Source organism: Triticum aestivum, chromosome 2B (assembly GCF_018294505.1).
Source record: "Triticum aestivum cultivar Chinese Spring chromosome 2B, IWGSC CS RefSeq v2.1, whole genome shotgun sequence".
Lineage (NCBI taxonomy): Eukaryota > Viridiplantae > Streptophyta > Magnoliopsida > Poales > Poaceae > Triticum > Triticum aestivum.
This window is the reverse complement of record NC_057798.1, coordinates 142395109-142407131: the sequence shown is the minus strand read 5'-3', so window position 1 is coordinate 142407131 and position 12023 is coordinate 142395109.

Below are 12023 nucleotides of genomic sequence, written 5' to 3'. Positions count from 1 at the left end.
TATGGTCATGCTCCGATGGTCAATGGTTTATTCTTAATGAATCTCGAGCGTAATATTACACATGTTCATAGTGTGGATGCCAAAAGATGTAAAGTTGATAACGATAGTCCCACATACTTGTGGCACTGCCGCCTTGGTCACATTGGTGTCAAGCGCATGAAGAAGCTCCATGCTGATGGACTTCTAGAGTCTCTTGATTATGAATCGTTTGACACATGCGAACCATGCCTCATGGGCAAAATGACCAAGACTCCGTTCTCCGGAACAATGGAGCGAGCAACCAACTTGTTGGAAATCATACATACCGATGTGTGCGGTCCAATGAGTGTTGAGGCTCGCGGAGGATATCGTCATGTTCTCACTCTCACTGATGACTTAAGTAGATATGGGTATGTCTACTTAATGAAACACAAGTCTGAGACCTTTGAAAAGTTCAAGGAATTTCAGAGTGAGGTAGAGAATCAACGTGACCGAAAGATAAAGTTCCTACGATCAGATCGTGGAGGAGAATACTTAAGTCACGAATTTGGTACACACTTAAGGAAATGTGGAATCGTTTCACAACTCACGCCGCCTGGAACACCTCAGCGTAACAGTGTGTCCGAACGTCGTAATCGCACTCTATTAGATATGGTGCGGTCTATGATGTCTCTTACCGATTTGCCGCTATCATTTTTGGGATACGCTCTAGAGACAGCTACATTCACTTTAAATAGGGCACCGTCTAAATCCGTTGAGATGACACCGTATGAATTATGGTTTGGGAAGAAACCTAAGTTGTCGTTTCTAAAAGTTTGGGGATGCGATGCTTATGTCAAGAAACTTCAACCTGAAAAGCTCGAACCCAAGTCGGAAAAATGCGTATTCATAGGATACCCTAAAGAAACTGTCGGGTATACCTTCTACTTAAGATCCGAGGGCAAGATCTTTGTTGCCAGGAACGGATGCTTTCTGGAAAAAGAGTTTCTCTCGAAAGAAGTAAGTGGAAGGAAAGTGGAACTCGATGAAGTACTACCTCTCGAACGGGAAAGTGGTGCAGCGCAGGAAACCGTTCCTGTGATGCCCACACCAACTGAAGAGGAAAACAATGATGATGATCAAGTTACTTCGGATCAAGTTGCTACTGAACTTCGTAGGTCCACAAGGACACGTTCCGCACCAGAGTGGTACGGCAACCCTGTCCTGGAAATCATGTTGTTAGACAACGATGAACCTTCGAACTATGAAGAAGCAATGGCGGGCCCAGATTCCAACAAATGGCTTGAAGCCATGAAATCCGAGATAGAATCCATGTATGAAAACAAAGTATGGACTTTGACAGACTTGCCCGATGATCGGCGAGCAATAGAAAACAAATGGATTTTTTAGAAGAAGACGGACGCGGATGGAAATGTTACCATCTACAAAGCTCGACTTGTTGCTAAGGGTTATCGACAAGTTCAAGGGATTGACTACGACGAGACATTCTCTCCCGTAGCAAAGCTGAAGTCCGTCTGAATCATGTTAGCAATTGCCGCATACTATGATTATGAGATATGGCAGATGGACGTCAAAACGGCATTCCTTAACGGGCATCTTAAAGAAGAGCTGTATATGATGTAGCCGGAAGGTTTTGTCGATCCTAAGAACGCTAACAAAGTATGCAAGCTCCAGCGATCCATTTATGGGCTGGTGCAAGCATCTCGGAGTTGGAACATTCGCTTTGATGAGATGATCAAAGCGTTTGGGTTTATGCAGACTTATGGAGAAGCCTGCGTTTACAAGAAAGTGAGTGGGAGCTCTGTAGCATTTCTCATATTATATGTAGATGACATACTCTTGATGGGAAATGATATAAAACTTCTGGACAGCATTAAGGCCTACTTGAATAAGTGTTTTTCGATGAAGGACCTTGGAGAAGCTGCTTATATATTAGGCATCAAGATCTATAGAGATAGATCGAGACGCCTCATAGGTCTTTCACAAAGCACATACCTTGATAAGATTTTGAAGAGGTTCAAAATGGATCAGTCCAAGAAGGGGTTCTTGCCTATGTTACAAGGTGTGAGATTGAGCTCGGCTCAGTCACCGACCACGGCAAAAGCTAAAGAAGAGATGAGTGTCATCCCCTATGCTTCAGCCATAGGATCTATTATGTATGCCATGCTGTGTACCAGACCCGATGTAAACCTTGCCGTAAGTTTGGTAGCAAGATACCAAAGTAATCCCGGCAAGGAACACTGGACAGCAGTCAAGAATATCCTGAAGTACCTGAAAAGGACAAAGGACATGTTTCTCGTTTATGGAGGAGACGAAGAGCTCGTCGTAAAGGGTTACGTCGACGCTAGCTTCGACTCAGATCTGGATGACTCTAAGTCACAAACCGGATACGTGTATATGTTGAATGGTGGAGCAGTAAGCTGGTGCAGCTGCAAGCAGAGCGTCGTGGCGGGATCTACGTGTGAAGCGGAGTACATGGCAGCCTCGGAGGCAGCGCATGAAGCGATTTGGGTGAAGGAGTTCATCACCGACCTAGGAGTCATACCCAATGCGCCGGGGCCGATCAAACTCTTCTGTGACAACACTGGAGCTATTGCCCTTGCCAAGGAGCCCAGGTTTCACAAGAAGACCAGGCACATCAAGCATCGTTTCAACTCCATCCGTGAAAATGTTCAAGATGGAGACATAGAGATTTGCAAAGTACATACGGATCTGAATGTCGCAGATCCATTGACTAAACCTCTCTCGCGAGCAAAACATGATCAACACCAGAACTCTATGGGTGTTCGATTCATCACAATGTAACTAGATTGGTGACTCTAGTGCAAGTGGGAGACTGTTGGAAATATGCCCTAGAGGCAATAATAAAAGTATTATTATATTTCATTGTTCATGATAATTGTCTTTTATTCATGCTATAACTGTATTATCCGGAAATCGTAATACACGTGTGAATACATAGACCACAATATGTCCCTAGTGAGCCTCTAGTTGACTAGCTCGTTGTGATCAACAGATAGTCATGGTTTCCTGACTATGGACATTGGATGTCGTTGATAACGGGATCACATCATTAGGAGAATGATGTGATGGACAAGACCCAATCCTAAGCATAGCACAAAGATCGTGTAGTTCGTTTGCTAGAGCTTTGCCAATGTCAAGTATCCCTTCCTTCGACCATGAGATCGTGTAACTCCCGGATACCGTAGGAGTGCTTTGGGTGTATCAAACGTCACAACGTAACTGGGTGACTATAAAGGTGCACTACAGGTATCTCCGAAAGTGTCTGTTGGGTTGACACGGATCGGGACTGGGATTTGTCACTCCGTATGACGGAGAGGTATCTCTGGGCCCACTCGGTAATGCATCATCATAATGAGCTCAAGGTGACCAAGGTGTTGGCCACGGGATCATGCATTACGGTACAAGTAAAGTGACTTGCCGGTAACAAGACTGAACAAGGTATTGGGATACCGACGATCGAGTCTCGAGTAAGTAACGTACCGATTGACAAAGGGAATTGTATACAGGGTTTTGATCGAATCCTCGACATCGTGGTTCAACCGATGAAATCATCGAGGAGCATGTGGGAGCCAACATGGGTATCCAGATCCCGCTGTTGGTTATTGCCCGAGAGTCGTCTCGGTCATGTCTGCATGTCTCCCGAACCCGTAGGGTCTACACACTTAAGGTTCAGTGACGCTAGGGTTATTAGGAAGACTAGTATGTGACTACCGAATGTTGTTCGGAGTCCCGGATGAGATCCCGGACGTCACGAGGAGTTCTGAAATTGTCCGGAGGTGAAGTTTTATATATGGGAAGTTGTCATACGGACACCGGAAAGTTTCTGGGGGTTATCGGTATTGTACCGGGGCCACCGGAGGGGTTCCGGGGGTCCACCGGGAGGGGCCACCCCTCCCAGAGGGCCACATGGGCCGCAAAGGGGAGGGAGCCAGCCCCTGGAGGGCTGGGAGCGCCCCCACCTTGGGCCCATGCGCCTAGGGTTGGGGGGGGGGGGGAAACCCTAAGGGGGGCGCCCCCCTTGCTTGGGGGGCAAGCCTCCCCTCCCTGGCCGCCGCCCCCCCCCCTCTAGATCCCATCTAGAGGGGTCGGCCCCCCTTGCCCCTTCCCCTATAAATAGAGGGGTGAGGGGAGGGCTGCTAGACACACCTCCAAGGCGCAGCCCCTCCCCTCCCCAACACCTCTCCTCCTCCGTTAAGCACTTGGCGAAGCCCTGTCGGAGTACTGCTGCACCAACACCACCACGCCGTCGTGCTGCCGTTGGAGCGAGCTTCCTCAACCTCTCCTTCCCCCTTGCTGGATCAAGAAGGGGGAGACGTCTCCCGTCCCGTACGTGTGTTGAACGCAGAGGTGTTGTCCGTTCAGCACTGGGACATCGGTGATCTGAATCACGTCGAGTACGACTCCATCATCACCATCCCCTTGCAAGCTTCCGCACGCGATCTACATGTGGTATGTAGATCCAAACTCTCTCCCATGACTCGTTGCTTAGATGAACTCATAGATGGATCTTGGTGAAACCGTAGGAAAAATTTTAATTTTCTGCAACGTTCCCCAACATATAGGAGGCTTAGATATGTTACCGTTGGGACAAAATGAAGCTATGTGTCCCTTCTTACGGCAAATATAGCAACATGTGCTCCCCTTTCTCTTTTTCTTTACCTTTTTAACTTGGAGAGCATTATCTTGGTTAGGCATGGGAAGAGGCCTTTCATTATCTTGATATTGAACTTGAGGCCACTTCCCTTGATGCTTCACATTTGAAGCCTTCTTCTTCAATGGACAAGATCTCACATGGTGTCCAACATTCTTGCACTTGAAGCAAGTAATGTTGGCCGAATTCTTGACTTGATATTGTCCCTTCTTATTGTTCTTGGACTTATTCTTGTTGGAGATGAAATCAAGTCCTATTTTGTCTTGAGGGTCCTTTTGCACACTCAAGATATTATCACAACATTTTTCCAAGTCTTTCTTCAAACTAGTGACTTGGGCCTTGAGCTCTTTATTTTCCTCTACAAGGTTAGTATTAACAAAAGAACTAGAGGAAGTAGAAGCTTCATTGTTTGAGCAACAAGGAATGGTGAGCAATTCATTACAAGATGTACCAATATCATGTAGAGAGGAATTGCAAGGACTAGAACATGACAATAAGACATTTCGAGTAGAAGATGTGCTAATATCCACATGAGACTCACATGATTTTACCTTGGTGACCATAGCCTCATGAGCTAACTTTAACTCATCATGAGAGATTAGAAGATCATCATGAGTGCTTGAGAGCTTTTTATGACTTTCTCCCAATTTCCCATAATTGCTAGTTAGCAAATCAAGTTGAGTCCTTAGCTCAACATTTTCTTTTAATATCGATGCTTCACACAAGATAGAGTTAGTAGCACAAGCATCATTATCAATATGAGAGGAGCATGTAGAAGCTAGAGACTCCGCATGAGTAGCTTGAAGTTCCTCATGAGACTTAGAGAGTTTGGTGAGCTCTCCTTTGACCTTCTTGTAGTCAAGGTCAAGGTGCTCAAAATCCTCTTTAAGTTTACAATGAGTAATTTCAATCTCTTCTTTTAAAGACCTCAAGTCACTAAGACATTGATGAGCCATAGCAAGTTCATGTTCAAGTTGTTCACTTTTTGCTTGCTCATAAAGAAATAAGTCGTTACTTTTTTAAAGCAAGCAAGAACATCTTGGAGCCTTTTATAAGTGTTATTTTTAGCTCTATGAAGAGTTTTCCCAATCTCATAGAGATTTTGAGTCAAGACTTCATCATCTTCCTCATCACAACTATCATCATTATCACTAAGAGAAGATGATACCTCGTCATTACCTCTTGCCATGAGGCACATGTGAACACAAGGGGTTGATGATGATTCCTTTGGAGAGGAGGGTTCTTCATCAACCAAGCATGCCTCATTTTTCTTGATTTCCTCTACATGGTTAGTTTCACAAAGAGAACTAGAGGGAATCACGTAATTTTGAATATGGCAACACAAACGACCAAGCATATCACCACAAGAATTTATGAGTGCATCATTAGATGATATGCAAGGACTCTCTACACAAGAATGTACGATGTTTTCGGTGTTAGATATGCTCGTGTCCATAGAAGATACATCACTAGTATCAACATAAGCAAGATCATCAATGATGAGCTTAATACCATCATCATGAGATATTTCTTCACTCACCATGTCATTACCTTGTGGCAAGCCACATGTTGGTGAAGTGAAAGATGTTGAGGTATGCAAGTAATCCGAGGTGGAAGCAATAAAGAGCTCTTCATGATTTAGAAATGTGGAGAACTCCTCCATTAACTCCCCGAAAATAATATTGTCTTCATCAAGATTGGACCCACCATATATATCTTCAATTTTGGTCCAAGCCTCATGAGCCAACGAGCAAGACGAGATTGACTTGAACACCTCGAAGGTTATAGCTTGGTGAATGAAACTCAAAGCTTCACAATCAAGATTCATATCATCAAGTGATGGAGATTGTCCACCCTTTAGATTTGAATTCCCTACAACCACAATCCGCAAAGCATTTGGACCCATCGCCCGAAAGTGACAAAGCATGCGTAATCTCCACATAATATAATTTGTGCCATTAAAACAAAATGTGTCATCGTGCACTAGTTCACTAGTCGACATTGTTACTCTCTAGGCGGTTAAGCCTAATAAGGAGAGACCTAGCTCTGATACCAATTAAAAGGACCATGATGTCGCCTAGAGGGGGGGTGAATAGGCGTTTTAATATCTTTTACGGATTTGGCTATATCCTAATGCGGAAATAAACTAAGCGGATACTTTTCAAGCACAAATCCTAAATATACTAGGCTCACTAAGTGCACCAACAACTTAGCATAAACAAGATGAGAACAACGAGGATATGAGTAAGCACAAGTAAGTTACACAAACTTACTCAATGTATATCACGAGGTATGGAAATGAATAATACACACACCCACAAGTAGGCAATACAAGCTTACACAAATTGTATCACAATATATGGAAATGAATGTTACAAGCTAGCAATTCACACTAAACACAAGATAGAACAATAGTAGGAAGTATGAATTGCGGACTATAAAGTGTTGGCCTAAATAATCTCTATGATATGGTAACCAACACAATATAATGAGTACAACAAGAATAGTGAATGCACGGTCAAGTGACCAAGGTAAACCACAAGTAAGGAGTTAGGGTTAGGGATAACCGAAGTCACGGAGACGATGATGTATCCCGATGTTCACTTCCTTGGAGGGAAGCTAGTCATCGTTAAAGAGGTGGATGTTACCACGAAGGCACACCAACGCCACAAAGGCTCACCCTATTCTCCTTGAGATATCACCATTAAGGCGATTCCCAACCACTAGTGGTAGAACTTGAGGCGGCCTCCAAACCTTCACAAACTTTCCGGGGGACAAATCACAAGTTGATTCCTCACCGGAGCACTCCTACCGCCTAGGAGTCTCCAACCTCCAAGAGTAACAAGATCAAGGGGGGAAATGCTCAAGACTTGTTCAAATCACAAATTTCTTTGGTCAAAAGAGAGAGGAGGAGTGGGTGTATGCTTGGATGAAATCTCTCTCAAGAACTCTCAGAAATCTCTTTGGGATCTAGCACGAGAAGGCTCAAATCCCCCTCTCTCAAATCCCACCAAAAGCAACTAATGCTATGGAGGGATGGGAGAGGAGAGGAACAATGGAGGATACAAATGAACCCTAGATCCATGGGATAGTTTTCCCCCAAATGGATTGGAGTTTTGAGGCTTGGGGGATAAGGATAGAGCTCAAAAGAATGGGGAAATCTCGGATCTAAAAGCACTTCCTCGATGGGGAAGAAGGGTGCCTTATATAGTGCCCCACCAAATCTGCCCGTTACGCACAGAGAAACGCAGCCCGGAACTTCCGGGCCCCCTATTAGACACATATGTGCAAACTTTCTGGTTAGCCCGGAACTTGGCCCGAAATTTTCCCGGAACTTCTGGCCCCCGGAACTTCCGGGAGTCCCGGAACTTCCGGGCTCCCTTTGGACCAGATCTGTGCAAACTCTCTCGTTAACCCGGAACTTTCCCCGGAACTTGTCCGGAACTTCCGGCTCCCGGAACTTCCGGGCTGCCCGGAACTTCCGTCCCCGCAGAAAACAGCGAGCATACCGAAAGTAAAACATGCATAACTTTTTCATACGAACTCCGATTTTGATGATCTTGGGCTCGTTTTGAAGCTATGGAAAAACCCCAGGTCCTCACATAGAGAACCATCCAAGATCAACCAAAACGGAGGATGCCAAATATGCAAAGGTGTTATCATATATTTGGTAAACCTATTTGGCTTTGGATTTTGTTTGGTATAAGGATACGAGTGGAATTGTGTATAGAAGATGTTGACTTGAGCAAATCCATCGAAAACCCCTTTGATCCCCTCTTAATAGTGCGGGATCCCTATAACTCAAGAATCATAAAGGAGCTACACTACATAGCTATCGAGAATCCATTCTTGAGTGTATATGTTTCTTTGGTGGTCATCACTCCACAACACTAACGTCAAAGCAACTAATACCTTTGACACGAGACGTTCACTTGAGCTTGATGTTGATGTTTCTTCTTGGCTCAAGATGAAGGCAAGACATTGTTGAAGTCTTCAAGTCACTCCCCCATACACAATGTGGGAAGCTTTGCTTTGTATTCATCTTTACTTGTCCATCATGTGATCATCCACGAGCTTCAAGCATGTAATCCTTTGGGATGGTTATCTTGAACTTGCCCTTGTCAACCATGATCACCAACACTTGATGCCATCCTATCATAGACACTTGAAATCTCTCTCTCGACACGAGCCCATGAGAATCACCTAACCCTCAAAAACATAGACAACACATAGTATGGGTTAGTACACAGAGTGCAATTGATAATTTATTATCATACCACAAGATCCTATGTGGTGCATCATTTGCGCTCGTGTGTTGACCATTTAGAGTTCGATCTTTGAGCTTCATCTTGGTCAACCTATATCTCTACTCCATGTTTAATCTTGACGTCTTGAAGGGTATATTGAATTCTTCACTTGAATAGCTTGCTTGAATACTTGATCAATCATGACTCAACACATGAGTCCATTATGATCATATCTTTGAACCACTCCTAGAATTCATCATTCAAATCATCCTTTTAAGATCTTGATCCATTATGGCTCAAACCATAGCTCTAAGCATGGCAACCTTTAAGATACTCCAATGAACTTCATTTTGATCATCTCAATGTAATTGTTGCTTCAGAGGAGTTGTCTTCCATTATTCTTCAATCATATTCCAATCGGACTAACCTTCAAATGTATATCTCAATGCAAACATTAGTCCATAAGGATTGCCATTAATTACCAAAACCACACATGGTGACTACATGTACTTTCAGCATGCCCTCCCAAGGCACAAGTTTCTTAGCAATTTTGTCCTCAATGTATTGGAAATCCACCCGCCTAAGCTGCCAAACAGGGAGAGGGAAGCCGACGTATCTCATGGGGAAGGATGAACGCACGGCGGGCAGCCCTTCAAGGATGGCATCCAAGTCCACATGTCTTCACGGAATAGGCACCACCGAGCTCTTGTGAAAAATTGTTTGTAGTCCCGTCACCTCATCAAATCCCTTAAGAATGTGGGTAAGGTTTTGAATGTCCTCTTTAAAAGGTGCCACAAAACAGCAACCTCTAATCTTATTAAGAAGACCAAACCTCATGGCTGAGTCGAGGATCTGCGGTCGATGGCAATGACAAAGAGTAGTGGGGAGAGCAGGTCTCCCTGCTTAAGACCAAGGCCATGGGAGATGAGTGAGCCTAGAATCCCCATTGAGGAGAACATGCGAGGCGGAGGTCTGTAAAATTGCAATGGTCCAATCATGAAATCTACTATGGAAGCCTTTCCTCTGAAGGATGTCTAGAATGAATTCCTAATGCACCGACTCAAAAGCTTTCCTAATGTCATGCTTGAAAAGGAGCGTTGGGGTCTTGTTTCTGTGCGGACAGCGTGCGAGATTCCGAACATACATGAAATTTTCATGGATGCTTCTCCTTTTAATGAAGGTACTTTGGGTGTTGGATACAATGGTGTTCATATGGGGGGAGAGCCTACTTGCAAGCATCTTGATTATCTTGGCTATTGCATAGATGAGGCTAATGGGTGTAAACTCATTGATGTCCTCTACCCCATCTTTCTTTGGCAAGAGAAAAATATTTGCGGGCTTAAGCCAATGGAAGTTATCAACTTAAGGTTTGCAAAAATTGTGTTTGACATTCATCACCTCCACCTTGACAACGCTTGTTTTTTACTGAGGGACGTCTCAGACTCGTTCTCTCTGCCTCTCTCTTCCAGCTCTCCCCTGCTCTTCCGCTCCGCCCCCTCCCCTCTCCCTCCATCCTTGCCGGTGGTGAGAAGGGTGAGGGTCCAAAAATCTTACAATTACATGAAAATGTAACTAGCCTGAAAAACTGGAAGAAAACGTTTGGAACTTCGGAGTCAGTTCACTTATATTCCAATAGCTAGGGCATTGTCCAGGAATCAAACAGGAAACAATACTCTAAAGTATAGGATAAAAGAAGCAATGGTTACCACTAATAAAGGAGGCTCTTTTTCTACAAGAATAGAACTTACTGCGGAGTATGGAATGAAACCATTCTCTCAGCGGTACCATAGTATATAGAGCAGTTCTCAAGATGAGAATGTGCAAAAAAAAACGCTGAGCCACAGCTCGAACATTCCGATCAGAAAACAAGGAGGTCTCGAACATTTACGTGACCCACAAAGAAGGAAACCAAGAAGGCTCAAAAGTGCCGATAGGGACTTTTATGCTCAGAAGTGTCGGTGCTAACAGATATGTATCAAGGAGGATTGGATCGATGGTCCTGGAACAAATGAAACGGGGTTCCAACCTATACAATATTGGTTTTTTCTTTGAGAATGAATAACTCTAAGGAGCTTGATAGCGGCGGGAGATAAAATCTTCGAGGTACCGGGGCTTCGAAAACTCGAACTTCAGGTGGCTACAAAGTGAATTTTGAAGACTTCAGTTTATGATTTGTTCTTGGAGTTCAAAGCAAAGTATTTTGTTGGTGCCCTTCTTCATAGTACGGTTGTCATCTCAATGTGAATCTTCGATTCATCAAAGTCCTATAAATAACATTCTACAAGCTTTAAGAAAACAACTTGAAAAGTTGTAGGTAGGGGTCATGAAAAAACATAGACAAGTGAATGGGCATATGGATATATATAGCAATCTAGACGTATATATCCTGCAACAATAAAACACACGTCATCAACAAGCTATAAGCAATTAACACCGTGAAGTGATTACATAGTTATGGGGGGCACCTTCCAAGGGGTGATTTCATCTAAGACTGGAAACTTATGGAAGTCATTGGGGGAGGGGGGACCTTGGATCAAGTTCTTCATCTAGTAGGTGTGTCAGAACCGTTGGTGTGGGTGGGGGTGGGGGTGAAAAAACTCATGATGTGGGGTTGCATCACCTCCTTACAGATTATCCTTTATGATGCACCTATCCTTTCTAATGCATCTAATGTGTGACGCCCCCGTTTATAATCATGCACACCATATACGCATCATACACAATCACAAACGGTGAGTCACGTAAATATCACAACACAACTCTACGACACAACTGATAAACATAAAACTTTATATTTCAAGCTAGGGCCACGAGGACCCAAAATACATCACTCATCAAAGCAATATTATAAACGGGGGTGTCACATAATGGCACGAGGTGCTCTCATGGATTCCATCCTCCTATCGGTTGCCCATCTTCGATGAGGACTTCGTGGAGTGTGGCAGCAGGCCACCTTCCACCTCTATCACCGTGAGGGAAGTCACCTCATCAGTGATCATGCTCACGGCCTAGTGTGATTTGGAAGTGACAGAAATTAGTTGTCTTTGACGCCGAGCAGCCCAAGCTCGCTAGCCTAATCGATACGATTAAAATTGAGGGACAATCGTGGGCAGAAACAGGAT